At 46.9% G+C, this 25,920-nt stretch overlaps 1 protein-coding gene across 9 annotated transcripts in view; it reads right to left on the minus strand.

Annotated features, from left to right (window-relative positions):
- The window catches only part of RBFOX3 (RNA binding fox-1 homolog 3), a 352,823-nt gene that overhangs the window by 155,323 nt on the left and 171,580 nt on the right, over positions 1 to 25,920 (minus strand). The window contains exon 4 of one of the 9 annotated variants that reach the window (XM_043527727.1): positions 781 to 902. The exons of 6 other annotated variants lie outside the window; for them this stretch is intronic. The gene's annotated coding sequence lies outside the window, so the exon portion shown is untranslated. Of the gene's footprint in view, positions 1 to 780; positions 903 to 18,071; positions 18,091 to 18,427; positions 18,459 to 25,920 lie in introns of those variants that run through there. 2 more of the 9 variants (XM_043527728.1, XM_043527729.1) reach the window with 2 other exon arrangements.

Raw genomic sequence — 25,920 nt, forward strand, 5'->3', positions numbered from 1 at the left:
ATGAATTCTTTCTCTTTGCAATAAAAGAAACATTCACTTTATGATAAACGGTATAAAGCAAAAGTAGGAAGCCAGGCTAAAACCATCAACAGCACACACTGTGTTAAGCCATAGGCAGAGCATGGCGGTGGGGAGGGTGTGACCTATGTAGACTGCCCTAGTCATGGGGGTTTTGAATGTAGCCATAGGCTCATTCCTATCCCACCTCATGAATCTCCTTCCAGCAACAATTCCCCACTCTGAGCAGAAAGGTGTGGGGGAGGCAGAGGGCAGGGCAGGGCAGGGCAGGGCAGGGCTGGGCTAGACACTATGCTAGAAAACGGACTAGACTGGAAAACCTGACCAGGGTCAGCCCAGCTCAGTGCCACTTTTGCAGCTCCTGTCATAGGCTTCATGTTTACTGCAAAATATTCCCTTTGCCAAACGCCTTTGAAAGCAAAATCAAAAGGTGCAGGTTGGCCTTTCCAGAGGGAAGTGTCTCCATGCTGCACAGCTGGTAATTAATGGCAGCAGGGAGCACTCCATCCCCTTTAACTAGGAGGTTCCTTCCCTGCCACCCCCCAGGCCCTCAGAAAACAATGAGACAGTGAGGGTTATATGACCGCAGTGCCGTCACTGTCATGTTAGGATTAGTCAGTAGTTGTATTTCAACAGCATGTAGGGGCCTCAAGCCAGACCAGGGTCCCCTTCAGGCAGGCACAGCCCAAACCATGGGAAGACATGATCCCTGCCCAGAGAACTTAGCATCTAAAGGATTCTAGTGTACTTTAATGTACTTACCATCTACGAGTAATAATGAATAATTAATGGCCTGATTCTGCTTCCCCTTGGGCTTCCACAGCTACACCACTGCACAGGGGCTGATCTGGGGCTGACGACAGGAGTGTGCCCTTGCCTGAAGCCTGCAATGAGAAGGCACAGAGGCGATTCAGACTGTGCCAGTTGGGCTAGCTGGCCTTGACTCTGCTAGTGCTGCCTTAACAGCTGCAAGGAGGAGCCATAACTATTTCATTCATGTCATCCGACTGTTGACCCTTGACCATGACCTGATCTTGGAAGGTTTATGCTGATGTTTAAACTACAATGTCAATGACAAGGAAAGATAAGATGTTAAAGATGAGAATATTAAAGCTGAAATGCAAGCAGGGAAGAATAAAGTGTATCAATAGTGGAAATAGGCTTTGCAGCAAGTCTGGGGACTAACAGAGCCTAGCAGTTAGCATAAGGCCTAACCAGCATATGGCTTATGTAGTCAGCATAAGTGCTTGACCTAAGCTTATACGATTTAGCAGCACGTATCTTGTGATCAACCAGCAAACTGCAAAAGAACTGTTTATGCTTGAAATTACGGAGATTAGGGGCCTTTTTCTCTTTGGTATTGTAATCATGGAGCAAAACCACAGTCAGGTACCAAAACAACTGGGAGATGTGTTGACACAAACAGTTTACGATAACAGACAGAATCCTAATGAGGGTCTCCCAGAATAACAAAGTATATTGTATTTTGCTCTCAACAAAAGGCTGAGACCAACTCACAGATGGCCCTGAATACTAGTGGGGGGTAAGGACATTAAGGTTATAAAAGATGGTCAAGACCTATCCTTAGCAGGGGAGATTGAGATGACAGGATGCTGGAAACTAGGTTGTCAAACACACTTATGGTGCCTTCTCCACTTACTGGTTTTCTATCCTAACTTCTAACAATCTCCATAGAATTGTAAGTATGCATGATTCAGTGAGGGTTACTTTGCAGTTGGTTGCTTTGCTACATTTATTCTTATATGTGTATTTTTATTCATTTTTCTCTAATTGCAATTACGCTCATTTGTATCTTGGCTCTAAATAACGTCTTCAAATCTCTATGGATATGACTCACTCAAATGTATATAATAAATTAATGTAGGCACCTGCGCAAAAACACCTGTGGTTAGTGACTTGTGGCATTCAATCCAAAGGTTACAATGGGGTGCATGTGGTTCACAGAAGCAAGCAGAGGCCTGTCCCCTCCTTTCCCAGGTTTAAAGACAGCTAAATTATAAATTACAATGTGCACTACTGAATAGCTAGACTTGTCTTGGGACTATAATAAAAACGTGTTCTCTATAATTGATATCTTTATCAGATTATGATGAAAAGGTTTTAATGTTTGTTATCCTCAGGAACCTTCAATCAGAACATTTTTCAGGAAGGCAGCTCTTCTAAAAAGCATGTTACGGAGATATCAAGAAGGAGCAAGAACTCAGAAAAAACTCTTGTAACAAGTGCCCCCTAAAGCACTGTGAGGAATTTGAGTGCAACACTGAGAAACGCTTGATTTCTGGTCTCAGCAACAGCAAAGGAAATATACTACGCAGGGTGTGGTGGCCAGAGCAAAGGACTAAAAGGCCAAGCAACTGTTTTGCTTTTTGACCTAGGGGAGTCATCCGTCATCTGTTTCAGGCAAACTGATTCCTACACCTGGGTAAAAATAGCAAGCTCACTGGAAAGCAGAGGTTGGGGGTTACTCCCCGAACTCTCAGGACTGCAATAGCTCCTCAAGCTCTTGTTCTCCCCAGCCCTGTATACAGGAGGACAGAGAATGCACCAGCCCTGACCTTCCCTCGGCCTTGCCCCCTGTATCTCCCTTTGGTGCAGGTGGAAGGAGCCATCATGAAGCTGGGCTTCACAGTGTCCTGTGTCTTCCGCAGAGTGGGCTTGTTCTGGTTTTCCTGTCTCAGGGGGTGCTGTGTACCTGCAGGGGAATGGAGGCAGCGCATACAAGTAGAATGGTTTGGGGAACTAAGGCATTTGTACAGTAGTTTCATTTCTGCAAAACATTCATTGTAATAAAATGCCTGGCTCACAGTGTCACATGCAGAAATAACAGTGAGCCCCCAAGGAAACAGGATGGATGAGGATGACAACTTGCAGCTCAGCTCTGCGCAGGCTCCTGCCACGTGTTCCAGTGACTGCAGCAGGGACACTTCCTGGGAACCTACTTCACTGCCTCACTTGTTATTTCAATAACTGTTTGTTCAGAGTTACAAGGGATTATTTTCTGAACTAAATAGTAGTAGCTGGTGCTTAGTCAGTGCTGGCTTAAGACTGGGGGGAATGTCCTTTCAAATGGAGTAATGTATACAAGCTATAACACAGCTAGCATGATTGATCGCAGATTACCCCATACTCTCATATTGCTGTGAATTCACAGCTGAATATGTCCAGCAGTTTATAGGTTCCTCGGCCTGGTAGTCTCCTACCACATGCCTTCCGAGGGCATGGACTTCCAATTCCATTCGCATTTGGCAGTCTCTTACGTTCCCTTTGCCCAGGTGCAAAGACAACACAAGGAGACCCAAGCCCATTGATCACCATCTCACAATATAATGGATGGCTCATGGTGAGTAATGAACTCCCTCTCTGTCAGGACACTTAGGCCAGTCACAGTGTTGTTTTGGTCTCACTCCTGAATCAAAGTTGATGAAAGGGGGTTACACAGAAAAGGCCAGGAGGAGTTGATGAGAGAAACTTATTTGAATCCGCCAAGAGTAAGGGAGCAGAATCCCTCCACTTGAGTAAGAATCAGCAAAATCCAGAGCACAGTATAATTAGCCCATCCAGCAGCAGCCTACGTCACCTTCTGAGCATCCCCATCGTGGGAGCCCCCGAACTCCCACCATGCTGCCCAGCTAAAGCCTGCTCTGCTGGGATCTCCAACCCCATCCACCTCCTACAGAACAGCCATTTTCTAAAGAACCGACCCATGCCAAGACTTAATGACTGTATGCCGTCCCATCAATATTCTATTCTGCAGGGCATTGGTCATGCTACTTGCACCTATCCCTCACCCTACACAGACAACCTCCCGCTCCTTAGCCACACAGTGCCCCCATTGAACAGCCAGACCCTGAAATACACTCACACACCACTAAGGGACAATCTCATACACACAACTACATGGAGATATGTCTGTATCCACAAACAGCTGAAAAGCCACCACTCACACATGCCCATACATGACCACATATACAATATCTCTCAGACACCAGCTCATGTGCAATTCAGTTTTACACAAACGCTGAATTGGGGCAAATTCTCTCTCTTGCCAATTAAGGAATTCCTGGTTTTGACCCAAAAACTCTATCATCAAATCAAACCATAAAAACAAAAGTAAGAAGCCAGTAGATTTCCCTCCACCATCTGCCAATTTACAGGGTTATTGGTGTCAGCAGTTTAGAAGCAGTGAGATTATACAAGAGAACCACCAAAAACTCCACAGGGCAAGCTTTAAAATATAATCACACATTTTAATTGAGAAAACTTGCTTAGAATCAAATTAATTGATTTTTATTTGTTCTTTTTTGGTAAACTCTTTTGGAAAGAAGGAGAAACAGCAATTGGTGTTTTAAACTGGGTGTGATAAAGCTAAGGTAGGATTATAAACCTATGTGTGTATGGTCAGGAACCATGGGTGGCAGTCAATTTGTGTATTGTTTCAAGCTGGCTGTGGGTGGAGCCCTGAAATACCTGGATTTGAAATACCACAGGGCCCATCTGCATGGCAAAATGGATTTCTGTTACATGCGGTGGAGAGCAAGAGTGCAGCTCCAGACTAGCCCAATCTATCAATGCGCATGGCTGTGTCTGCCTGATGCGTAAATCTCTCCAGCTGTTCATCTCGTCATCAACACACCTGCATTGTAGGTCATCTCTCTCTTTCTGCTTCTTTGCTCAACAAGCTACTACTCAGTCATCTCTTCCCCTAGCCACACAGTCAGTGGGCTACGTGGCCACTCATCTGACAATACAGTATTCTAGATCTTTGATCAATACGTCTCATCCAACTATATAGCCAATAAGCCTTTCTGTCTAACACAGAGGCTTCTTTCAGAGTAACAGCCGTGTTAGTCTGTATTCGCAAAAAGAACAGGAGGACTTGTGGCACCTTAGAGACTAACCAATTTATTTGAGCATAAGCTTTCGTGAGCTGTAGCTCACATTAGTCTCTAAGGTGCCACAAGTACTCCTTTTCTTTTTATAGAGGCTTCTGTATCCCTTAGATTTTGAGAACATCTCTCTGACCATCCACGCGATAAACATATTGTGCTGGCAGAAACGACCCTTCACCAACAGGCACCACTGACACAGTGGAAAGAATAATGATGCTTTGTACTTCTATATCTCATAGGGCTTGTCTTCACTACTGGCTAAATTGATGCAGCGGTGCCGATTTAGCAGATCTGGTGAAGACACGAGAAATCAATGGCAGAGTGCTCTCCTGTCGACTTCAGTACTCCACCTCCCTGCAAGACAGAAACTGTGTCGACAGGAGAGCGTCTCCTGTAGACACAGCCCAGCACAGATACCACTCTAAGTCGATCTAAGCTTTGTCAGCTTAAGTAGCGTAACTGAGTCCTGGTCTACACTGGGGTGGGGGGGTGGGGAAATCGATCTAAGTTACGCAACTTCAGCTACGTAGCTGAACGTCGACGTACTTAGATCGACTTACCGCGGTGTCTTCACCACAGTGAGTCAACTGCTGCCGCTCCCCCATCGACTCTGCCTGTGCCTCTCGCGGCGCTGGAGTACAGGAGTCGACGGGAGAGTGCTCGGGGATTGATTTATAGACTAGACGTGATAAATTGATCCCCGCTGGATGGATTGCTGCCCGCTGATCTGGCGGGTAGTGAAGACATACTCTTAGACTGATTTATCTCCTTACTGGAGACCAGGCCTGAGTCAGAGGATCCTGAAGCACTTTACAAACATTACACTTTTTTTGACAAGATGACTAGTATGGTTAATAAAGGTAACAGTATCGATGTAATATACTTCGACTTCTGTAAGGCATTTGACTTGGTGCCACACAACATTTTAATGAAAAAACTAGAACAATATAACATTAATATGCCACACATTAAATGGATAAAAAACTGGCCAGCTGATACATCTCAAAATGTAACTGTAAGCAGGGAATCATCACCAAGCAAGTCTGTTTCCAGTGGGGTCCCATAGGAATTGGTTCTTAGCCCTACTCTATTAAACATTTTTATCGATGACTTGGAAGAAAACAAAATCATTATTGATAAAGTTTACAGATGACACAAAAATTGGGCAAGTGGTGAATAATGAAGAGAACAGATCACTGATTCAGAGTGATCTAGATTGCTCGGTAAACTGGGAGCAAGCAAACAATTTGCATTTTAATATGGCTAAATGTAAAATGTATACATCTAGTAACAAAGAATATAAGCCATACTTACAGGTTGGGGGACTCCAAGATTTGGGGATGACGATTGACAAAGCCCTGGTTGGGATGTTTTAATTGGGGATTGGTCCTGCTTTGAGCAGGGGGTTGGACTAGATGACCTCCTGAGGTCCCTTCCAACCCCGATATTCTATGATTCTATTCTATGATGGATAATCAGCTGAACATGAGCTCCCAAACTCTCACTGTGGCCAAAAGAGCTAATGAAGTCCTGGGACGCATAAAGAGGAATCTGAAGTAGGAGCAGAGAGGTTGTTTTACCTCTGTACTTAGCACTGGTTTGACCGCTCCTGGAATACTGTGTCTAGTTCTGGTTCCCGCAATTCAAGAAAGATGTTGATAAATTTGGGATGGTTCACAGAAGAGCTGCAAGAATGATTAAAGGATTATAAAACATGCCTTATAGGAGCTCAACCTATTTAGCTTAAAAAAGAGAAGATACAGGGTGACTTGATTACAGTCAGTAAGTACCTACACGGGCAACAAATATTTAATAATGGACTCTTCAATCTAGCAGAAAAAGCTACAAAACACACTCAAATAGCTGGAAGTTGAAGCTAGACAAATTTACACTGGAAATAAGGCATACATTTTTAATAGTGAGAGCAATTAGCCATTGGAACAACTTATCAAGGATCATGGTGGATTCTCCATCACCGACAATTTTAAAATCAAGATTGGATGTTTTTCCAAAAGATCTACTCTAAGCCTATGGTATACAGGACGTTAGACTAGATGATCACGACGGTCCTTTCTGGCCTTGGAATCTATGAACATCACACCCTTGGGTGATAGGCAAATATCCCTATTTCACAGACAGGAAAAACTCAGGACACATAGAAGAGGAGGACTTGTGGCACCTTAGAGACTAACAAATTTATTTGAGCATAAGCTTCCGTGAGCTACAGCTCACTTCATCTGATTGAAGCCAACATTTGGAAACTCAGTATTTAAGTGCCTAAATACAGATTTATGCAGCTAAACGTAGCCCAAGTTTGAACATTTTGGCCTAAAGACTTATTCAAGCCACCAAACAGCAGCACAGCCTTCTAATTCTCCACTCTGCACTTTTTCATCGATTTATTCATAGATTCCAAGGCCAGAAGGGACCACTGTGATCATCTAGTCAGACCTCCTGCATAGCACAGGGCACAAAACTTCCCCAAAACAATTCCTACAGCAGTTCTTTTACAAAACATCCAATCTTGATTTAAAAATGGCCAGTGATGGAGAATTCACCATGATACTTGGTTCACTGCTCTCACTGTTGAAAATGTATGTCTTATTTCCAGCCAGAATTTGTCAAATATCGACTTTCAGCCACTGTATCCTTTTGTACCTTTCTCTGCTAGATTGACAAGTCCATTATTAAATATTTCACCGTTAGGCCACAGTCTCTCCCTAGAGTCATCTCTACTCCTTCCCATACAGGCACCACCAGTACAGCCATCTTTGTGTTAACTATACTGCACCTGTTTGTGCATTTAGACTGCTGGGGAAGGGACCTTGTTTGCTGTTTTATCTATATTTTTTTTAACTATAAAGTGTCATGTGCACCTGTGGCACTAAAAATGTATTAAAATCATTAGCTTCTCCAATAGGCAGCACTGATGTAACCATCTCTGCCTTTACAAGCACCATTGCTACGTCAACCAGCCTTTCATATCTTTATGATGGATGTGGCAGGCTTCTCTGACGGATCTGTGTTTTGCACTATCTATTATATCTTTGGACTGACATCTAATATACCAACAGAGCTGGTGGTCAATCCATCTGCTTTTTCCTAACCCATTGCTCCATCTCATCAGCTCCTTTGCTGACTGTACATTCAATATCTTTCCATGGTTCATAACTGGGAGGCTCTGAGTTTCTAAGGACATATGGAAATATTGAACCTTTGCCCTACAGGACACACTGTGTCTAGCTCCCATTCACTTTCTGGGTTAAAGTCCATGCTCTGGCTTTTCTTCCTTTCTCAGCTTCCTGGTACATTTCCAATGTCTCTTTTAAAATCCCGCTCAGCACAGCTCCCAGGGGAAAGCAAGGGAAGCCTTCCTGAATTCAAAGGGAAACAAGCAATGGGGACAGTGGAGCTCTTAGTAGATGGGAAGCCTCATGACTCCATTTCTTTCACTTCTTTCCTTTGTTTTTCTCTCTTTCTGCCATATTATGTTTATCTATCTAACTGGAAAGGAAGGAATGTCGAGATTTCATACTGTTTCATCTTGATTTAGTCACTTTTATATCTCACAAACGCATATGCAGATTTCTCTGCTTCTTTGTTTATTAAGGCTTCTATAAAAATGTTAATTTTTTTTATTGTTAATTGCAATTTCTCTTTTAATATGCAAGTTGGCCTGGCTCTCCCCAGAGACTCCCCAAGCCCCTCTGCAAATAATACAGCCGCCTGGCTCCAATGTGAGCTGCCTACTGTGTATTTACTGCCATCAAAACACAAAGAAGGTTGATAGCAGAACAGCCTCTTCGAGGTAGGCTGCTCCTCCATCCCCACACCTCAGCATGGGGCTGTCAGCGATCGCAGCTTTGGGAGTTCACACTACATTGTGGAATCCCAGTCCAAGCTGGGAAGTGTAGAAGAACATTCAGAAAAGCAGAAAGTCCCCAGAACGCAGAGACCCCCTTCAATAACCAGAACCCTTCTTGATTTCATTTACTTAGCCACCTTCCACCGGGCCATGCACCCAGAGGGGCACTCCGAAAGACACCCGCCCCAGGATCCACCGGAACGTAGGGCTGACAGGGTACTGGTACTGGCCCCTCAGCTGGATGCATGACTCCACCTCAGACTGATGACCAGGCAGCCTGCGGGGACCATGAAGGAGCAGTACCCATCAATTCCACAGGCTGGTGCTGAGGGTCCAGGAAATGGTGACGCAGCAGGGAAACCTTAGCCAACCTCAGCAGGGTCAGTTTCCCTCTGGACAGTACCAGAGGACCCGGTACTGAACAGGAGCTTGGGGCAACACGGTCCCTTCCGCTTGTCTTTACCACTGGTGCCGGTGGTGCCAAGACTGCCAGTAAGTCCCTGGCTGCAACAAGGGCCTCTGGGGTTAACGGCACCGCAATGTCCCCCTGCTGCTGCAGTTGATCCTGCACCACTCAACAGCACATGCAAGCAGGGAGGAGTCAATGGTGCAACCTGCAGAGTGGGGTCGGGGAGTGGACCGACACAGGTCACACCCTGCTGCACTCCCTCAGGTTGGCGAGCGTCCCCTCTCAGACTGCTGCTTTTTGTGCTTCTTTCTCAGCACCGTGAAGGGGAGAGGTGTCGAGAGTCCCGTGCCACAGGAGAAGCGCTCCGTACCAACGCCGAGGTACTCAGTACGGAGTCCAACCAGCTTGTCGCCAACATTGGTCTGAGTGCAGCTTCCGTTAGGATGGACTTTAACCTAGCCTCCCTGTCCTCCTTCGTACGAGGCTTGAACTGGCGGCAGATCTGGCAACGCTCTCGTAGGCGAGTCTCTTCCAGACACTTCAGACAGCTGGAGTGTGGGTCACTCACTAGCATGGGCTTGCCACAGGATGCACAGGGTTTGAAACCTGGAGCATGCCCAGCTCCAGGAACAGAGAACGCCCCGCTAGACAGATGAGAGAGTCTAACTATTTACACTGACTACTAAGAAGATAAACTGAAGACAACAACTCTTCGGAAAAAGAAAAGAGGGATGGAGGAAAAATAGCAACAACCACTGAGAATCGCCTTGCCAAAGCAAGAGAAGCTGTTCCAGCAACCATTACAGGCGGTAAGAAGGAACTGAAGGGTGCAGGGCTGGCTGGGCTCCTTATGCCGGCGCATGAGCGCGCAGCACCAGGGGGTGCCAGAGCCAGCTCAGCGGATACCACTGAGGAGAAAACCACGGTGCATGTGGCGCACACACACTTAGCGTGGAACAGACACAAGCAAGCACTCAAAGAAGAACCCAGCCTTTCAGGTATCTTTGAGGTTTATGGGGGCATTGTACCAACCAATCCATTACTACTACAAGTTGGATAGAATGGACCCACTTCCATGAGCTGCTTCCATTAAGCCTAGATCAGCTGATAGGAGGATGGGGAGATTTGGAGCCAGTAGCCCTCTGTGCCCGCAGCCATTCTGCATGTCGCAAAGCAACTCAAATACAGGAGCTTCCCAGCATTCATTGCTCAGAAGGCTCAGAGAAGAGAGCCCCTTCTGAGCACGGGCTAATCTTAAGCTCATTGCTGCCAAAGTTTGGCTGGCAGCACTCTGCGTCACAGGAGAAACACCGAACAGTATTGCAGTTTTCTCAGCTGCCTGTTTTCTGGATGTTTGCCCATAGCCCTGCCACTGCACAATTCAGCACAATTCCCAGCCTGTGTCCTGGAGAGGTCCAAGACTGATGGAGCAAGTGGGGCTGTAGGGCTGTAGCTCATGACTTGGGGCATTAGCAGAGCCGGATGTGTGAGGAGTTTGCACAATGACAGCTTTGGCCAGTATTTCTAGAGCTTTGCTTTCAGGAAAGCTGAAATTCACCAACTTCACTGGAAATGGAAACACAAAATTACCAAAAAATGTTGAAAGAAAAACCAATATCACCTTGTCAGGGTGAGCCTCTCTTCTTACACTTTTTGCAAGCCTGCTCTTCTTCATTCTCGTTCTCTCCCTTTTTTCTGATTTCTTTCAACTCAGGTACAACCTACAAAAAAGCACCCTAAGGGGAGGAGCAGGATAACACACCCTTTACGGTTAAGTAACACAACAGCCTCTTTATGCTAAAACCAAAAGAAATAGGAAGGGGCCTGGGCATCAAACACAGCAAAACGAAACGGTTAAAGAATCAAACTCATTAAATGGCTGTGATAACACTTTATTGTAATGGTACATTTAATTCACACTTAAGTCCAATGGCGCTCCAAGAGACGCTCCTATGGCATCCACATGAACAGCAGATAAATGGATTATGGTTAGTGCTGAGACAATGAACTCTCAATGGATACGGGACAATGGCACATGAAAAATGTGTTAACAGAATATATTTTCTGTACATGAATCTCCACTTCTTTGATAACATGCCCCAAAGAAAACAAACTGAAGGGACAGACAGATTGTCTGTATACTGACAACAGGGACTAAACAGGTATGCTGAGGAGTCTGTATCTACAATTTCTAATGGATTTCATGCCTGTGAAATTCACAAGGTGCAAGGAGAACTGAATAATCAGTAACCTGAACAGATCACAAAATAGCTGCACTGGAACCAACAGCCATAGCTAAAGAACAGAACAGCCTCAACACTGCCCAATAAAATGTTAATGGTAAGCGAACAGCAGAGAGTGCAAGAACTACAGCACCAGCAATGGGAATAACAGAGGATTTCCGCAGCGGGAAGGAGTTAGGGAGAGCAGAAAAGACTCAATACAATACTTCATTCATGCACATTTCAACCAGAAATAAAGAGTGGAAAGCAAGCGAGCACAGGCTAGGACTATCTAAGGAGCAGCATCACCTGAATCCCGACACTAAGGCTATGGCTACACTGCGGACCTTACAGCGGCGGAGCTGCACCGCTGCAGCTGTGTCACTGGAAGGGCTCCTGTGGACCCGCTCTGTGCCGCAGGAGAGAGCTCCCCCATTGGCATCAATAAACCACCCCAACGAGCGGCGGTAGCTATGTCGGCAGGAGAGGGCCTCCCGCGGACACAGTACTGGCCACACCCGCGCTTCTGTCAGTGAAACGTCGGTCGGCCAGGGGCATGTTTTTTCAGCCCCCGGACTGACAGAAGTGCTAGAGCAGACATAGCACAAGAGCTTGTCTATGCGACGAGTTCCTGCACAGCAAGCCAGGCTGTGAACTGCAGCACACCAGCTTCCCATGCAGTAATTTGCTGTGTGAACACCACTACAAGGCAGTAAAAGTCTCGCAATGTTGACACTACTACAGCTGCACTAAGCAACTTTCACTGCACTGTAGCGGCGTTCACACGGTGAGTTACTGCGTGGCCAGCTGGTGTGCTGCAGATTCACAGCCTGGCTTGCTGCGCAGTAACGCACTGTGTAGAAACAGCATCACAACTAAAATTCACTAACAAGAGCAACACAAGAACAAACTCACTAGCAATAGAGAAACTAGGTAACAGACAGTCAGCAGCATAATGAACAAGAGTGGAAAGTCAAACTCTTGGAGTAAAAGCAACTCCTACCAGCATTGCTGCAGTCTAAGCAACCAAGAGACACAGTGAACCCAGCATTACTGTAATATAAACTAAATAACCCACTTCCTTCCCCGACGAACTGAGGGATGCACCCCACCCACATACTTATTCTCTACACAGCTACTGACTTGGACTCTTCATACATTCCATGGGTGGCGTACCTGAGCCTACTTATCCACTGACGCTTTAAAAACTCCCACACCCCAATCTGGATCTATGCTGGTTATGTGATATGTATGTACCTCGGGAACCTTGGAACCGATACTTGCAATCCCCCGTAATCCAAGCCCGACCCCAGATGTACAGCACCTTCCCTCTTAACTTGTGTAAATTTGATTTTAAAACATTAACATCAACAGTCTACCGGCCACCAGTAAAATTAACTTTCTGGTTGCTAATTCTGGTTGACTGAACTGTATGAGGCTTAGGGTTTCTTTACTCCACCAATTTTACTTTAAAAAAAAAACAAAAAAACAAAAGAAACATCTGGAGAAAATATCGGGCTCTTGTGGCAAACGTCTGGTTTGGAAGCAAGCTGCTCTTGTATATTATGTTGTTCTGGTACTGCATCACAACCTATCAAAGTCGAAGTCCCCAGAGCAAGAGAAATCAAAACATCATGAATAAAGTGCAACTTCAAAACTCCAGTAGTCTGACAGTGTTAGAGTCAGCCTCCTAACATGCAGTGTTTTATTGATGCTTTCCTCTAATAAAGTCAATGCTGGCCTAGCTTCACTGCCTACAGCGCATTTTCTCAATTAGAGGAGAACAAATAAGGCAACAAGCCAACATGGTCAAGGTAAACACTGTACAAAGCTAGCAAGGGCTGCTGAGTCCAAACCAGAGACAGCTGCAGCTTCTAGCTTTGCACGTTTTTCCTTTCCCCCTAAGTTCTCTTCCCTCCCTCGTTTCTACAGCCAGGCAAATACAAACCTCCTACCACCCAGAGGAGAACCTCAATTCCCAGGGCACTCATCTGCCATCCCAATTATCCAGGCAAGATGTACAGAACCATTAGTGATGCATTCCCTGCACCTCCCCAGCAAATCAGCCCACTGGCATTGGCAGCTAGGTGCTGCTGCTTAGAGCACCACCCTCAGGAATAGAATCATAGAAGATTAGGGTTGGAAGAGACCTCAGGAGGTCATCTAGTTAAACCCCCCGCTCAAAGCAGGACCAACACCAACTAAATCATTCCAGCCAAGGCTTTGTCAAGCCGGGCCTTAAAAACCTCTGAGGATGGAGATTCCACCACCTCCCTACGTAACCCATTCCAGTGCTTCACCACCCTCCTAGTGAAATTGTGTTTCCTAATATCCAACCGAGACCTCCCCCATAGAATCATAGAATCATAGAATATCAGGGTTGGAAGGGACCCCAGAAGGTCATCTAGTCCAACCCCCTGCTCGAAGCAGGACCAATTCCCAGTTAAATCATCCCAGCCAGGGCTTTGTCAAGCCTGACCTTAAAAACCTCTAAGGAAGGAGATTCTACCACCTCCCTAGGTAACGCATTCCAGTGTTTCACCACCCTCTTAGTGAAAAAGTTTTTCCTAATATCCAACCTAAACCTCCCCCATTGCAACTTGAGACCATTACTCCTCGTTCTGTCATCTGCTACCATTGAGAACAGTCTAGAGCCATCCTCTTTGGAACCCCCTTTCAGGTAGTTGAAAGCAGCTATCAAATCCCCCCTCATTCTTCTCTTCTGCAGACTAAACAATCCCAGCTCCCTCAGCCTCTCCTCATAAGTCATGTGCTCTAGACCCCTAATCATTTTTGTTGCCCTTCGCTGGACTCTCTCCAATTTATCCACATCCTTCTTGTAGTGTGGGGCCCAAAACTGGACACAGTACTCCAGATGAGGCCTCACCAGTGTCGAATAGAGGGGAACGATCACGTCCCTCGATCTGCTCGCTATGCCCCTACTTATACATCCCAAAATGCCATTGGCCTTCTTGGCAACAAGGGCACACTGCTGACTCATATCCAGCTTCTCGTCCACTGTCACCCCTAGGTCCTTTTCCGCAGAACTGCTGCCTAGCCATTCGGTCCCTAGTCTGTAGCGGTGCATTGGATTCTTCCATCCTAAGTGCAGGACCCTGCACTTATCCTTATTGAACCTCATCAGATTTCTTTTGGCCCAATCCTCCAATTTGTCTAGGTCCTTCTGTATCCTATCCCTCCCCTCCAGCGTATCTACCACTCCTCCCAGTTTAGTTTAGTATCATCCCACCGCAATTTGAGACCACTGCTTCTTGTTCTGTCATCTGCCACCACTGAGAACAGCGTGGCTCTATCCTCTTTAAAACCCCCCTTCAGGTAATTGAAGGGTGCTGTCAAATCCCCCCTCACTCTTCTCTTCTGCAGACTAAATAACCCCATTTCCCTCAGGTTCTCCTTGTAAGTCATGTGCCCCAGCCCCCTAATTGTTTTCATTGCCCTCTGCTGGACTCTCTCCAATTTATGCACATCCCTTCTGTAGTGGGGGGGACCAAAACTGGACGCAATACTCCAGGTGTGGCCTCACCAGTGCCGAATAGAGGGGAATAATCCCTTCCCTCGATCTGCTGGCAATGCTCCGACTAATACAGCCCAATATGCCATTGGCCTTCTTGGCAACGAGGGCACACTGCAGACTCATATCCAGCTTCTCATCCACTGTAATCCCCAGGTCCTTTTCTGCAGAACTGCTGCTTAGCTTGTCAGTCCCCAGCCTGTAGCGGTGCATGGGATTCTTCCTTCCTAAACGCAGGACTCTGCACTTGTCCTTGTTGAACCTCATCAGATTTCTTTTAGCCCAATCCCCCAATTTGTCTAGGTCACTCTGGACCCTATCCCCACCCTCCAGCCTATCTACCTCTCCCCCCGGTTTAGTGTCATAAGCGAACTTGCTGAGGGTGCAATTAATCCCATCATCCAGATCATTGATAAAGATGTTGAACAAAACTGGCCCCAGGACTGACCCTTGAGTCACTCCGCTTGATACGGGCTGCCAACTAGACACTGAGCCGTTGATCACTACCTGTTGACCCTGACAATCTAGCCAGCTTTCTATCCATTTTTATAGTCCATTCATCCAATCCATACTTTTTAAACTAGCTGGCAAGAATACTGTGGGAGACCGTCTCAGAAGCTTTGCTAAAGTCAAGATATATCACATCCACCGCTTTCCCCATATTCACAGAGCCAGTTATCTCATCATAGAAGGCAATCCGGTTGGTCAGGCATGACTTGCCCTTCATGAATCCATGTTGACTGTTCCTGATCACCTTCTTCTTCTCCAAGTGCTTCAAAATGGATTCCTTGAGGACCTGCTCCATGATTGTGCCAGGGACTGAAGTGAGGCGGACTGGTCTGTAGTTCCCCGGCTTCTCTTTGTTCCCTTCTTTAAATATGGGTAGTATATTTGCCTTTTTCCAATCATCTGGGACCTCCCCCGATCGCCTCGAATTTTCAAAGATAATGGCCAATGGCTCTGCAATCATATCAGCCAACTCCCTCAGCACCCTTGGATGCATTAGATCTGGACCGATGGACTTGTGAAAGTCAAGCTTTTCTAAATATTTGAGGGAAGGTATGATCCACAAACCTCTTAATGCCAATTGACAAGGGGATACAGAGAGGTACAGGTATATCCTGACTCTGGTTCACCAAAGGAGGTCATGTGAGATCTCAAACGAAAGCTGGTCTCAAACTGGCTATTGACATCATTATGATATGCATGTACTGACGCTATGTAAGGAGTTATGGAGATATGCTGGAAATGTGTCCTTAGATTCTGTATCAAGGTGTTAGTCACCAGCAGAGGAGACTAACAGTTTTTCTGTGAGACAAGAGAGGTTTATTCACCTCACTCTGCGTCAGGATGTACATTAAGCGTTGTAAACTAACACAATGAATACCCATTTATATACATAGTCAATTGTTAATGAAGGGATGTGAAATCAGCAGCACACAGGAAAAACAAGCCACTGGTGACTACCCTGTCTGTGAGCAAGGACAATGAACTTTGGGGGTATAGCTGGATGGCAAAGACAACACCCCTCACGCTGCACCTAGGAAGTAAACAGACAGCGTGTTTGCATTCATGAAAAGAGGATCAAAACCAGTCTTGGCTGAAAACACCGCAGAAGACTTTGGGCGAGATAATACTTCTTTAGACAGGGGGTTAACCTGTTAGTTAAGTTTAATCTCCAGAAAAGCGTGTTATTACTTTGTTTTACATGTAACCATTTGTTTCCAATATCCTTACTCACTATCACTTGAATATTTGATAATAAACGTATTCTTGTTTTCATTATAAATATATCTAAGTGCTGTGATATTAAGCAAAGTGCAGATCCTGAGCTGCCCAGGGAGATTGTGGAATCTCTGTCATTGGGGATTTTTAAGAGCAGGTTAGAGAAACACTGTCAGGGATGCTCTAGATAATACTTAGTCCTGCCTTGAGTGCAGGGGATAGAAGTCCTATGATTCTAAGCTGGTGTGTGCTGTTCCTTGTAACAGTGTCAGGGGCTTGATCTCACAGGAAATGCTTCAAAAGGGACTTTGGAACTAGGGTGGACCTACTGTCGAACAGCTGGGCAAACAAAGGGCTGGCATAACCCTGAGGAGAATATTTGAATGGCTGACAGACTGGTGGGGATGGAGAGCTGACACCCAGCTATGCACAAGCAAGACTCTCTCATGCTGGAGGCAGGGGAGAACAACGTGACTCTCAGTCCTGGGTACCCTGAGAACCATCACAGAAAGCTCTTGTGAGAGAGATTAAAGTGAAGTAGCTCCTGGTTCCTGGAAATTTTTCCATTAGTGGTATCCATCAGGTCGGCTCCAGCACCCTTTTGCGCCATGCTCTCATAGCGCCAGTATAAGGGGCCCCATCAACTCCGCACCCCTTCAGTTTCTTTTTACCAGCTGACTCCAATAAGGGGGGACAGAGAGAAGGTCTTGGAATGGACATGTGCAATACATCTCAAAGAACAACAGTTACAGAAAGGTTACTAACCGGTTTTTCTTCTTCAAGTGTTGCACATGTCCATTCCAAGGTAGGTGACTCACAAGCAGTTGCACAGTGGGCTTAGAGTTCAAGGACAAGCTGACTGCAAGACTACACGGCTGAAGTTGGCATCATCTCTGGCCTGTTGGATAATGGCATAGTGCGTTGAGAACATGTGCGCCAAGGACCAGATTGCTGCCATGCAGATATCTTGAATAGGGGCTTGAGCTAGGAAAGCAGCCGAAGAGGCCTGAGATCTTGTGGAATGAACATTCAGGTTAGCCACAGAAGGGACTCCTGCAAGTTTGTAACATGCCTGGATACATGAGGTAAGCCAAGACTAAATCCTCTGGGCAGAGATGGGGAGCCTCTTCATTCTCTCAGCTGTTGCTATGAACAGCTGAGTCGATCTGCAAAATGGTTTGGCCCTTTGAATATAAACGCCAGGACCCGTCTAACATCTAAGGAGCACAGACACAGCTCCTCCCTATTTGCATGCGGTTTAGGGTAGGATATAGGTAGAAAAATTGCTTGGCTGCGGTGCAATTGTGAGACCACTTTCAGGAGGAATTTTGGATGCGGGCACAGCTGTACTTTATCTTTGAAGCAGATGGTTTATGGAGTTGTAGTCCACCTGCTGAGAAGGCTTTTCGGTCAAACAATCCAGCTTCTTAGGGTACTTTGCATTTGGTGTGGGGACCGCTTGACCTTGATGGTCCTTCTCATTGGTGGCCACCACTAGGGACCTGGAGGGGCTGTGAAAACAGAAATTCATACCAGTTGGCTATTACGAAGTATTTGCGCTCTGTCTTTTTGGCTGTAGGAGGGAGGGAAGTGGGGGTCTTCCAGAGCACTCTAATCAGGTCCATGATCGCCTTATTAAAGGATAGAGCCACTCTTCAGGGACCCGCAGATGACAAAATATCCAGTAACCCATGTGTCATCTCTTTTACAATTTCAGCTTGGATACCCAAGTTCAAAGCCACTCACTTTAATAGGTCCTGGTAGGCCTTCTGGTCATCTTGAAGTGGGGACACACTGCCTCATCTGGGGAAGAGGAAAAAGATGCTAAGGTTGGTTAAGGGCCCTCTACCACTTCCTCTGTCTCGACTGAGACCTGTGGGACTTTCTCTTGAGGTTTGGCACCGGGCTCAGCACTGGAGCCTGGGTTGGGGATCTCGCAGTGCGATACCAGAGGTGCCCTACTTTCTGAGGCCACAGAATATGAATGCCTCAAAACAGTGCCCTGGAACCCTCACAGGTTCCAAAAAGGCCATTGCACAGGTGCCAATCCCCCTGGTCCCGGAGGCCCAGCGTTGAGGGGCACCAAAACGCCTGAGGCCAGAGCACGGTAGTAATAGCATGGGGAGTAGTGTGGGCGGGCGTGACGGCAGGGAGAGTAGGACCCCACTTCAGACTCTGATGAGGAAGACGAGCTGCGGTGAGGAGACTAAGGCGGTGCTGACCCTCTCAGAGCTGGCAAACGGCATCATGGAGAAATGTGAGCCGAGGCTCCCCTAGGGGTTTTTCCCCTAGAGGGTGGCCATGGTGCTGCACGAAAGCAGGGGAATGGCTTTCTGCCACTCATTGGTACCAGCGGTGCAGAGTCCCGAATATCTGGGGACTCTGGGACTGGGAGAGGGAGCAGGCCTCTAGCAGCCACAAATGCCTCTGGGGTTGACGGTACTGCAAACTGATCAGCATAGTGTCTGCTGGAGGATGGCACTTTCCGTACCAGAGTTAGCAGAGCTTGCGGGGTACCAAGGTTGGCGGAGGTGGCTGCTGCAGTTCCGGAGAGGGACAGCAGCCTGACACAAGTCTCGCTCTATCCAGATCCCTTGCCTACTTCCTTTCAGCACTGGGGAACAACTCTTCTCCTGGTGCTTATGGTGCTGCTTCTTAGGCACCGGGGAGGAGGATCGGTGCCGTGACTCTCGACTGGCAGGAGGAGCACTCTGCACTGAAGCTGAGGTGCTTGGTGCCAAGTCCAAGAGCAGCTCCGGCACTGGTCTGAGGGCTGCCTCTATAAGAAGGACTTCCAACCTCACCTGCTGGTCTTTCCTGGTGCGGGGTCTGAGATCTCTGCAGATCTGGCAATGATTTTTCTGATGAGCTTCCCCTCAGCACTTGAGACAGCTTGAGTGCAGGTCGCTCAAAGGAACCGACTTGCCACAGGAAACGCAGGGCTTGAAGCCCAGTGACCGAGGCATGCTCCAGCACTGGGGAGCTGACAAGCCTCTCCAACCAAGTGCAGAGGCGTCCAAAACTCATTAACTAGTAAAACTACTACTAACAAACAAAGTAAACTACAGTAACTATCCACAGCCTCAGAAACAACTCTGACATAATCAAAACGGCTGACAAAGGAGGTGCTGTCGTCATCATGAATAGGTGGGAATATGAACGAGAGGCTGCTAGGCAGCTCTCCAACACCACATTCTACAAGCCTATCCAAAGTGACCACTCTCCTTACAACATGCATGAAAATCATGAAAACCAAGGTGGGCCATTTCCAGCACAAATCCAGGTTTTCTCACCCCCCCCCCCCCCACACACAAACTCACTCTCCTGCTGGCAATAGCTCATCCAAACTGACCACTCTCCCCACAATGTGCATAACAATCAAGGTGGGCCACTTCCAGCATAAATCCAAGTTTAACCAGAAGGCCCGGGGGGGGGGGGGGTAGGAAAAAACAAGGGGAAATAGCCACTCCCAGTCTCTATTTAAGCCTAAATTAATAGTATCCAATTTGCAAATGAATTCCAATTCAGCAGTTTCTCGCTGGACTCTGGATTTGAAGTTTTTTTGTTGTAAGATAGCAACCTTCATGTCTCTGATTGCGTGACCAGAGAGATTGAAGTGTTCTCCGACTGGCTTATGAATGTTATAATTCTTGACATCTGATTTGTGTCCATTTATTCTTTTACGCTTTTCATGCATGTTGTAAGGAGAGTGGTCACTTTGGATAGGCTATTACCAGCAGGAGAGTGAGTTTGTGTGTGTGGTTTTTGGAGGGGGGTGAGGGGGTGAGAGAACCTGGATTTCTGCAGGAAATGGCCCACCTTGATTATCATACACATTGTGAAAAGAGTGGTCACTTTGGATGGGCTATTACCAGCAAGAGTGAGTTTGTCTGTGGGGGGGCGGAGGGTGAGAAAACCTGGATTTGTGCTGGAAATGGCCCATCTTGATGATCACTTTAGATAAGCTATTACCAGCAGGAGAGTGGGGTGGGAGGAGGTATTGTTTCATGGTGTCTGTGTATATAATAAGGATATTCTGCAATTTCCACAGTATGCATCCGATGAAGTGAGCTGTAGCTCACGAAAGCTCATGCTCAAATAAATTGGTTAGTCTCTAAGGTGCCACAAGTACTCCTTTTCTTTTTGCGAATACAGACTAACACGGCTGTTACTCTGAAACCTGTCATTATGCTGAATTGAAATTAATTTGCAAACTGGACACCATTAAATTAGGCTTGAATAGAGACTGGGAGTGGAGGGGTCATTACACAAAGTAAGTCTATTTCCCCATGCTTATTTTTTCCCCCTACTGTTACTCACAACTTTTTTTCAACTGTTGGAAATGGGCTGCCCTGATTATCACTACAAAAGGTTTTTTTTCCTCCTGCTGATAATAACTCACCTTAACTGATCACTCTCGTTATAGTGGGTATGGCAACACCCATTTTTTCATCTTCTGGGTGTGTGTGTGTGTATGTATGTGTATATATATATATCTTCCTACTGTATTTTCCACTGCATGCATCTGAGGAAGTGGGTTTTAGCCCATGAAAGCTTATGCTCAAATAAATTTGTTAGTCTCTAATGTGCCACAAGTCCTCCTCGTTCTTTTTACAATAACTATATACATGAGAAAGAGAAGAAAAAAACACTGAGAAAAATTGCCTGAGCAATGAGGGAAGTTCCAACAACCGTCACAATTGATAAGAAGGAACTGAAGGGGTGTGCGGGGTTGACAGAGCCCTTTATATGGGTGCTATGAGCGCATGGCACCAGAGGGCGCTGGAGCTGACTCAACGGATACCACTAAGGGAAAAATTCCAGCAACTGTACTCCAGGCGTGCACAAGCCTACATTGGAATTAACATGTGCACGCACTCAGAGGACTGTTTGCTCTTAGGGAGGCTATGAGACATAGGAATGAATGTCACTCAGCTCCCTGAGCTTGAATGGGTCATTAAAAAAAGACCGTCCGAGGCCCACCCCACATCAACAGAGACAAGGGCAAATCCAATCACCAGGGCACTGACACCTAGCAATCAACACCTCAGAGGGAAATGGAGTTTTCCACCTCTCTGCAGGAAAGCTGAGCAACATCCCCCAGCTCGAGAACAAAGGACTGCAAAGGTGTGAGATGGTGGATAAGAGTTGGCAACTGGAAAGAGTCTGAGGTCTCACCTGGGAAATGACCATGGAGGTCAGACCAAGCAAGTCAGCGGAGTTCACTACAACTTGGCTGGGCTCTGGGCTAACCAGAATGGACTTGGATGATGTTTCACCTTTCTCTACGCTAACCTAGGGATTTCCTATGCTCTGTGCCTGTCGACTAACAAACCTGACTGTTTTGACAGCAGTGTTTAAGTGTCATTGCAAATCTTTGGTGAGGTGCATTAATCCCTGAAGCGTGCACATGTCTCCTTCAGGACTCACTGAACACAGCTCACGGTGTTGAAGCAGGAGTGCTGGAGCTCCAGAGGTTCAGACTCAGGAGGCAGTGAGGCCACATGGCCTACCCTGAAGGAAGAGACCCCTTGGAGGTCTGCCCCACTGAAAAAGTCCCTCCTAGAAACTGTTCCAATGCTTGGGGCATAGCACCGATCCTGTGGATCCGTGACAAGCCCTCTTACCCCTGGGAAGTAGAACAATCCACATGTTGGGCAACCAGTGAGAGCTGAAGCCACTGGAATTACCCAGGAGTAACTAGGAGCAGGATTACATCCAGTACCAACCTGGCAAAACAGGGTGAGGTAAGGCAGGAAGAGGAAGAAGGAAGGATTCTCGCACCTGTGTTCTCTATTCTATTCTGTTCAAATTCTTATCCTGCCCTCATCATAGAATCATAGAATCATAGAATATCAGGGTTGGAAGGGACCCCAGAAGGTCATCTAGTCCAACCCCCTGCTCAAAGCAGGACCAAGTCCCAGTTAAATCATCCCAGCCAGGGCTTTGTCAAGCCTGACCTTAAAAACCTCTAAGGAAGGAGATTCCACCACCTCCCTAGGTAACGCATTCCAGTGTTTCACCACCCTCTTAGTGAAAAAGTTTTTCCTAATATCCAATCTAAACCTCCCCCATTGCAACTTGAGACCATTACTCCTCGTTCTGTCATCTGCTACCATTGAGAACAGTCTAGAGCCATCCTCTTTGGAACCCCCTTTCAGGTAGTTGAAAGCAGCTATCAAATCCCCCCTCATTCTTCTCTTCTGCAGACTAAACAATCCCAGCTCCCTCAGCCTCTCCTCATAAGTCATGTGCTCTAGACCCCTAATCATTTTTGTTGCCCTTCGCTGGACTCTTTCCAATTTATCCACATCCTTCTTGTAGTGTGGGGCCCAAAACTGGACACAGTACTCCAGATGAGGCCTCACCAGTGTCGAATAGAGGGGAACGATCACGTCCCTCGATCTGCTCGCTATGCCCCTACTTATACATCCCAAAATGCCATTGGCCTTCTTGGCAACAAGGGCACACTGCTGACTCATATCCAGCTTCTCGTCCACTGTCACCCCTAGGTCCTTTTCCGCAGAACTGCTGCCTAGCCATTCGGTCCCTAGTCTGTAGCGGTGCATTGGATTCTTCCATCCTAAGTGCAGGACCCTGCACTTATCCTTATTGAACCTCATCAGATTTCTTTTGGCCCAATCCTCCAATTTGTCTAGGTCCTTCTGTATCCTATCCCTCCCCTCCAGCGTATCTACCACTCCTCCCAGTTTAGTATCATCCGCAAATTTGCTGAGAGTGCAATCCACACCATCCTCCAGATCATTTATGAAGATATTGAACAAAACCGGCCCCAGGACCGACCCCTGGGGCACTCCACTTGACACCGGCTGCCAACTAGACATGGAGCCATTGATCACTACCCGTTGTGCCCGACAATCTAGCCAGCTTTCTACCCACCTTATAGTGCATTCATCCAGCCCATACTTCCTTAACTTGCTGACAAGAATGCTGTGGGAGACCGTGTCAAAAGCTTTGCTAAAGTCAAGAAACAATACATCCACTGCTTTCCCTTCATCCACAGAACCAGTAATCTCATCATAAAAGGCGATTAGATTAGTCAGGCATGACCTTCCCTTGGTGAATCCATGCTGACTGTTCCTGATCACTTTCCTCTCCTCTAAGTGCTTCAGGATTGATTCTTTGAGGACCTGCTCCATGATTTTTCCAGGGACTGAGGTGAGGCTGACTGGCCTGTAGTTCCCAGGATCCTCCTTCTTCCCTTTTTTAAAGATGGGCACTACATTAGCCTTTTTCCAGTCATCCGGGACTTCCCCCGTTCGCCACGAGTTTTCAAAGATAATGGCCAAGGGCTCTGCAATCACAGCCGCCAATTCCTTCAGCACTCTCGGATGCAATTCGTCCGGCCCCATGGACTTGTGCACGTCCAGCTTTTCTAAATAGTCCCTAACCACCTCTATCTCTACATCACTGCAGTGTCTGAGCATCTTCCAGTAGTGCACTAAGACAGTGGTTCTCCACCTGTGCCCATGGACCCCTGGGGAGCTGCAGATATGTCTAAGATCTCCAAAGGGGTCTATGCCTCCATCTGAAACTTTTTAGGGGTCCACAAATGAAAAAAGGTTGAAAACCCCTGCACTAAGCTGCACGATTAACATCTATCACTCTCTCCCACATCTTCTCCTGAGGAGGAGAACTGCATGCACAGTGGAGTGTTTTGTCTGTGCCACAGAAGGCGGCTTGGTCTGCATGATCAGAACGGACTCCAGTGAGCAGCAAGATGCTGTTCCCTGCCCTGCCACGAGATGAGAAGCCTGAGTTCCTGCCAGGTGTTCATTCGCATTAATGGCCCTTCAGTGGACAGTGAAATTGCTCAGTCCAGTCCATCTCCTCTTCAAGCAGCTCCACCTTGTCCGGCAGGTAGAACAGCAATAGAAATGGAGTCTCCTTATGGCTCCACACAGTCTAAGAGGAATTAAATCAGAGCAGCCTCAACCCCCTGGTGCCAAGAACTCCAAGCATTAGTGCCAAGATTGAGGGAAAGGCACAGGTACAATGAGCTGGTACAGCGCAGGGCCCATCTCTAGTACGGAAGCATGATTTGCTAATGGCCGAGAACTTGGAAACTCAACCAGCTAATTAGCTGTCTGAGAAACTAGAGACAGCAAAGAAAATGGGAGAGGTTTGTTTGTGTTGAGGTTTGTTGAATTTTAAAGAGAATCTGGAAAAATGAGAGAATTCATCCACTAGCCAAAAAGTCTCCTGCCCAGCTCTGCCGATGCCTCAGTCCTGACCTCCTGCATCCCCTGCTATTTCAGCCCTGCAGCCATCCATCCAGCTCTGCTGACACCCCTCAATCCTGACCTGCAGTGCTGCCTGCTAGTCTAGTCCCACACCCATACAGATATGCTGCAGCCTGGATAGAGAGGCACTACTAACTATGCTAAGTTGTGTCAAATTGCAGTGGTTTTGTGATGTAGACTATGAACTGCAAACTCCATTTAACTGTGACCTTTGTTGCCATGGGTGAAAATGGAGTGAAAATCCAACTGCAGTAAACAGACGCCTCTTGGATTTTCTCTTAAGCCCCTACCCCTTTGCAGGACCTTTCTTCGCTCTGACTACAGGCTAAATTAAAACATTTCTCTCACTTTTTAAAACAGCATCACATCCCACTGTCCTCCTGCTCTCACTGCCAGCTCTGAAACCGCAGCCCCAATGGTGGGATTTTATCCTGCAATCCCACCTCCCCTTGTTTGTGCAGCAGAGAGATTACTGCTCCAGCAATAATCCTCTGCCCTCACCAACACAGTGAGGAACAGGAGTTTGTGGGGAGCCCTGCTTTGGGCACTGCAGCTCCTCCCATCTCCCTGCACCAGTAGGGAGCTGCAGTCTTGCAGGAGGCCTCACATGCCTGGGAAAAATCAGCTTGTGGCCCCCACGCTAAACCAACTGTTTAGTCAAATTCCTCTCAGAATATTGCCAGAGAGGTAACATTCCCCTGTGAACAAAATGACTCCACTAAATTAAGCCTGGCCTCTTTGTTCCCTGCTCAATTATTTCCCCCCAGCTGAGGGACAGAGAGGAAAGGATGGTGCTGCTGCTGAAGTCCATTGCCCATTTAGAGACAGAAGGAAGTGAAGCATCATGTGGCAGGTTGCCAGGCAAGGCACAGAACACAGTCGGGCCTCTTCCTTCATTGGGGTTTTCCTTCTGCACTGGGAACAGAGTGAGCGGTGTCCAGCCTCCAAATGGCTGTGCCTTTCCGAGGCACCTCC

Source organism: Chelonia mydas, chromosome 14 (assembly GCF_015237465.2).
Source record: "Chelonia mydas isolate rCheMyd1 chromosome 14, rCheMyd1.pri.v2, whole genome shotgun sequence".
Taxonomy (NCBI): domain Eukaryota; kingdom Metazoa; phylum Chordata; order Testudines; family Cheloniidae; genus Chelonia; species Chelonia mydas.